We start from the raw sequence: 6,413 nt of genomic DNA on the forward strand, positions 1-6,413 counted from the left end.
GTCCTGTGTATTTCTATACAAATTTTAAAATCATCTAGTCAATTTCAGCAAAAAAAAAGAGAAAATACAGACTTTTATTTGGATGACATTATACATACACAAATATAAATATATTATGTCCTGTTTATAATGAAAAATAAAAGCCATGTATGTTATTTCAAATTCAATTCTTTTCTTTTTTTCAGTTGTATACCTTTACTTGACCATCAGCCATTAGTTCTCATCCTCATTAACTGTGTATAGATTTTTTAAAGTGGTGACAGGTACACAAGTAACCAGTGTGTAGAGCTGGTTTGGTGAATCTTCATCCTCATTGCATTTTCTGGACAATGCACACAGATAAGGTATGGAACACTCCTTATTCCTTTGGCCTAGACAGCTTTGTTGAGCCTGGTGTCAATGCTCACATCTGAGTTCCCATCTCCTTCATGGCAAATTTCCTCATCTCTTTGAGTGTCTGAGGGGCACATTTCTTGAGACACACTTGGTGGATGCAGTTGTGAATGTCAATGGTATATTATTTGGTCACTACCTCACTGATGGCAGAACGGCCCATCTTCTCGCCACCCTTCTTTGCAGGAGCCATTCTGCCAGGCCCTGGTTGGAAAGGAAGGTCAAATTCAATTCTTATAAAAGTAAATAATTCCTGTGTAATAGGTTTAAAAAGAGAACAAAGCAATGAGCTGAAATTTAATGAAATCAGATTTGATAAAGATGGCTGAGGGTTGTCACTTAAGAACCACAAAAATACAGGAAGAATTAAAGTTTTGGGGGTTAGAGGAAAAAGATCGTTGTTTATAATTCAAATTTTACCTCTGATTTTTCATTCAAATAAAATTGGAAGTATTTCAACATAATATATTTATATATACATATGTGCATATATATAGACAGAGATCAAAGCACTTAAGGAGAATTCTAACTGTTGCAGAGATTCACGATGTAATGTTAACAAACATTTTCAACTGAGATAAAAATGTGTCTGACTCTTAAGTCTCAAATGACTAAGAAGTAAACCTAAAAAGTCCGGAAGTTGACAAATTGGAATGAAATAATAAGAATCTAGTTTAGAAAAGATACTATGACCTGTTCATATTTTTTAAACCTCTAAATTGTGTGTTCATTTAAATAGTACATTTAAGCAATTAAAATAATTAGTGTCATATATTATATGTAAAATTTTCTGAAAATGCCAATTTAATACAAAGAAGTCTGGAAATCTAAGAGAAATTTTAGTAAGATCCTAAAAATGATAAAACATTACTTTTAAGGATTTCAATGTTATATCAGCTTTAAATTGTCTCACATTATATTGTATTACTGACTATAATTTGAAGAAGTATTGTAATTTACCAATTGCCTATGTTGGATCTATTTCAATATAAAGATAATATGTATATATTTTTTCCTTTACAAATGCTCAAAAATATCATTCAATAACAAAACATTAGGCTAAAAATTGGCAATCAGATGTAGAATTAGCTGGAGTAGATTTGTTCCCCAGGAATAGTTAATAAATTACCTTTTCTTTAATTTCTGTTCATATCCAGTGATCATATTGCATTGATCTTAGGTAAAGTCATTAAAATAATGGGGAAATAACCAATGTATTAACTTTCCCAGTTTATGATTATATATCATTGAGAAGAGCCAGTACAAACTTCTAATGAAATTATCCTTCATGTAAATTTGACAGTGGTTTTTTCAGAAATGGGAAAATGTGAAATAACTGGGGGATGGTTTTCAGGAATTAACAGAAAAGGATAAAGGAATGTGACTTTGTGCATGAAGCAACAGTTACTATATTGTTTTGAATAGTGTGTGTTCCCTTCTTCCACTTGGTCCTTCATTTTAGGTGTTTTTTCCCCTGTACCCTAACACAACTTTCAAAGTACAAAGAGAATTGTTGTAAGCATTTGCTTTTATTGCTACACCTCACTCGTCAGCCATGTGTAGTTAATGTTCTCTATTTGGGTAGGCAGTTCAGAAAAGGTGATTCTGGACAGAAAGAAATGAGGAAATCCTCCTCCACTCAGGAAGTCATTGAATGGTTTCCTGTTGTTTCTAGTGTTCTGTGCCTGGGTCCTGACCTCAAATAGCCTGCACTGTACCCTGGGTTCTTTTCTTTTTTCCTTCCCCCTCCTTCATCTTTACACTGCCCATTTGCTTGCTTCCCTATCTCAAAAAATTCTGCCCACTTTTATGTTGCTGGATTTATGTTTTGGTCCTTCCCTTCGTCTGCACCTCATATTTCCATTGTCCCTGTCCTAATGCCTCCCAAACCCAAGCTTGACAAAATCTGTAGATTTTTTTAGTAAAGAATATGTATTCAAGTTTTGGGGTGGCTTCTGATGAAAAAGACTTTAGGATGTTTGGATCTGTTCAAATCCAGTTAAGACTGGATAGACTAGGGACACCTGAGTGACTCAGTAGGTTGAGTTGCCAATTCTTGGTTTCAGATCAGTTTCAGCTCATGTCTTGATCTCAGGGGTGGTGGAATCAAGCCTGGCATTGAGCTCTGCATTCAGCAGGGGAGCTGCTTGAGGATCCTCTCCCTCTGCCCCTCCCCCTGCTCATATTCTGTCTCTCTCTCAAATAAATAAATAAATCTTAAAAAAAAAAGACTGGATTGACTGTATATTGCTTTTTTCTAAATTAAATCCAGTCAAACTTTCTGATTCTGTTGTACAGTTTTTGTTTTATATTGTTCTTCTTACTTCTATAGTTTTAATGTACTTAGAATGGATATTTATATTTGACATTAAATCACAGAATCATCAAAAATGGATCTTAAAGGGTGCCTGGGTGGCTCAGTGGGTTAAAGCCTCTGCCTTCGGCTCAGGTCATGATCCCAGGGTCCTGGGATGGAGCCCCTCATTGGGCTCTCTGCTCAGCAGGGGGCCTGCTTCCTCTCCTCTCTCTCTCTCTGCCTGCCTCTCTGCCTACTTGTAATCTCAGTCTGTCAAATAAATAAATAAAATATATTTTTTAAAAATGGATGTTAAAGAAATGAGTCCTGAGAGATGACTGATTGAAACAAAAAGATATTATTTGGCCAAAAACATTTGTACTTATGAATCATACTAATTATGAGGGCATTTATAATGCACATTATTACATCAAATCCTAAAGTTTAAAAATTATATTAATTTATTAATACATATTAATAACCATTATCTCTTATTCTTATTTGAAAGACTTTGGAAAAGAACCACACTATTGTCCTCTTTTTGTAGGAATGCATAATCATTAATATACCAGTCTATATAATATACTTCAGAAAAATCATCACTAGATCTATATTTTTTTGTTCATTCCAAAAATGGGTAGAAATGGGGTCTGAGAACTATGTTTCAAGAACTTTGTCTGTTTATCATATTTATATTGCCTAGTGCTCAAATTCCAACAGAGTAACTACTGATTTCCTTGAACTCCATTGTTTGATAATAGTAAAAAGAGTCTGTGTTTGGGACCCAAATAAAGATAGATCTATTTCTTTTTGATTTCTCTACTTACTATCTTTGTAGCCGTGGGCAACTTCATTAAACTTTCTGGGTCTCAAGTTTCTCCTTTGGAAAACAGCATTAAGAGTTACCTTTTTGTCCTGCAGAAAATTAAATAAGATAAGATATGTGAAGTAGACAGCACAGTTCCTGGATATAGTATCCCATAAATGTTCGCAATTGCTGAGAACGGTTTCTGAATATTTTCTGAAAGTCATTGCTCTGTATTCATTTAAATTATTTTTTAGCACATCCTAGGATTTAAAATCATGGATCCAGACTTGTTCTATATGAGAGAAGATGAACATTTTTAAAAAGATATTTTGTGTAAAGCAGATTTTACCTAAATGCTTAGTAAAAATTCAGTTGTTTAACAATTAAAAAGAAAATTCCTACATTAGATAAAGTTAGTGAATATAATTCTTGTTGATAACATATCAACATTCCTTTTTTATCTAGATATGCGTCAAAAGACCAGGAAACACTTGGGAGAAACATCACTTAAATTTTCAGTTTATTTATTTATATGATTTTGTTATTTTGAGTTATATGTGAAAAATTATTGTTTTTAAAATTGCAATTATTCTTTTACTAATTTTGAATATATTTGATCTTGCATTTGGTACAGTGTTTCTTTTTCCTTAACGTTCATCCAGCCTCCTATTTGATTAAACTATATAACATTATTAGAAACAAGAGAAGTTGCCCCTCTCTGTTTTCTCTGTACTGGGAGCAGTTCTCTTGCCACAGCCCCTCATCTCCTAAAAATGTACATCTCTTTGCAGTTCGTCTCTTCCCCTTTTTTGGGCAGGAGCACTCCTCAGTTGAGCCAATCCTGTCTGTAGTGATGCTAAAAACACGGAGACACTGACAGAAGAGAGCCTCCACAGCTTGGCAGCCTCAAGTCCCTGATCTCATTTATCCCTAGCCACAGCTTCTGAACCAGCACCAATTCAAGGCTCATCCACACAGTGGCCAAGTTCACTGCTGTTGGGGCTGCCATGGTAGGGGTGGTTGGCTCTAGGGCTGGAACTGGGGAACGCCATTCTGGGCTTTGCACTGTGGGAAGCCATGGGGCTCTTTTACTTATTAGTGGCCTTTCTCATCCTCTCCTTCCTAAGAAGGAGCCTTCTTGGCCTCCCACAGTTCTTTCTCCAGTGTTTCATCTGCTCTGTATATTCCTTTTCCTATACCTTCCCAGGCAGGTGGGGAAAGTAGTTGGCTTATGGTATGGCACAGCAGAGACAAATAAATACTGGAAAGGAAAGGAAAAGGAAGGGGTGAGAAAGGGGTGGGGGAGGGAGAGAGAAAGGAAAGAAAGAGAGAAAGGAAGAGAGGAAGGAAGGAAAGAAGGAAGGGAGAAAGAAGAGAATCCTTTTATGTACTTTGAGATAAATAATGAATATGAAAACGTAGAGAAAACTGAGAGAAGTTTGAGTTTAAAAAAAATGGAAAGCCCTATTCAGAACATAAAATATACAAAAGACATATGTCTGTATATTGATTCCAAATAGGCTCTTTCAAGACTGTCTGTTACTGAAGTGTGTTGCTCAGGTCCTCCTTCAGAACCCAGGGGTTCTGGGAAAATGTATCTGAAAGCTCTAATATCCCTCACAATTTTCTAAATGTCAGTAAGTACAGTCAATTGAATCATTTTATATTTATTCAGGTGAAAATGATACATTAAGGGAAGCCTGGGTGGCTCAGTTGGTTGGAAGGCACGCCTTGGTGCCTTCAGCTGCTGGGATCAAGTCCCACATCGGGCTCCTTGCTTGGCAGGGAGCCTGCTTCAACCTCTGCCTCTGCCTGCCTCTCTGTCTGCCTGTGCTCACTCTCGCTCCTCTCTCTCTGACAAATAAATAAATAAAATCTTTAAAAAAAAGAAAGAAAGAAAGAAAGAAAGAAAGAAAGAAAGAAAAAGAAAATAATATACTAAGGCATCCCATTTCCTATTAACTGCCCAGTCCCGGGATATCACACACAAAATCACTCTTTGTAATACACATTATACCACAGCAAACATTGTAGTTCAAATGTTTTTATTAGTTTATTGGCAGGAGATAATATGAATTAACAATCTATCTAAAAATCAATACCAATGATTTGTAAGTACTGATTAAATTGAAAGCCCTTGTTAAGTATCAATTAGATTGAAAGTAATACCCTTGGTAATGAAAAGTATGGGTAGATTTTAATAGTGGAGAAAGAACTGCATTTGGTTCCTGGGCAGCCAACTGGAAGAAGAAAACACAGAGAATGACAAGGATAATAAAGGGATGTTCTACTGCTATCAGTCAGATAGATTCTATTCCTCAAATAGGTGAGGTTTAAACCTGCATGTTTAACTGAAGGAAAAATATAGTAATTGTTGGGTCCATGGTCAAAGGAGTGAGACCGATACAAAGCGAAGATCAGGCAAAGTTTTATTTCGCGCCAAGCATCGAGAATCAAACTGACCGGCCAGGGCCACCTCTTCCAAAGGGGTGACCCCTCCCAGCCTCACAGACTAACTTTTATAGAGTAAAAGCCGTGTGGTTGAGCCTGGCCACACAGGTGGTCAATTGAATTACAATTCACCCTATAGTAGCTATTTGAACTAGCCTATCACTCTGGTCAGAATTGGCACCCAAAAGGGGCCCAAAAGGCAGGGCCTACATTCTTGGGTGGTTAGGGAGATGTTTTTCTGATAGGATGTCTCCACTTGGCTTGACTCATCCTTGTATTCTGGGCTCTGTTATTTCCCCCTGACTGACACGTCCTGGTATATGGGCTCTGTTATCAGGGGCTGATCAGTCATATTTTACTGGTTTCCCAGACTTGTTTCTAAGTAAATTCCTCTGGTGAGGGGCAGGGTCAATCTAAGTTTACTGCATAAACAACAAAATGGCTTGCTCTGACTAAGTAGACCCT

General features: G+C 36.6%; 1 pseudogene; it reads right to left on the minus strand.

Moving 5' to 3' along the window:
* Positions 1–213: 213 nt before the first annotated feature.
* On the minus strand, positions 214–6,172 carry LOC131828141 (large ribosomal subunit protein eL31-like; annotated as a pseudogene).
* Between the last annotated feature and the right edge of the window lie 241 nt (positions 6,173–6,413).

Source organism: Mustela lutreola, chromosome 3 (genome assembly GCF_030435805.1).
Source record: "Mustela lutreola isolate mMusLut2 chromosome 3, mMusLut2.pri, whole genome shotgun sequence".
Classification (NCBI taxonomy): domain Eukaryota; kingdom Metazoa; phylum Chordata; class Mammalia; order Carnivora; family Mustelidae; genus Mustela; species Mustela lutreola.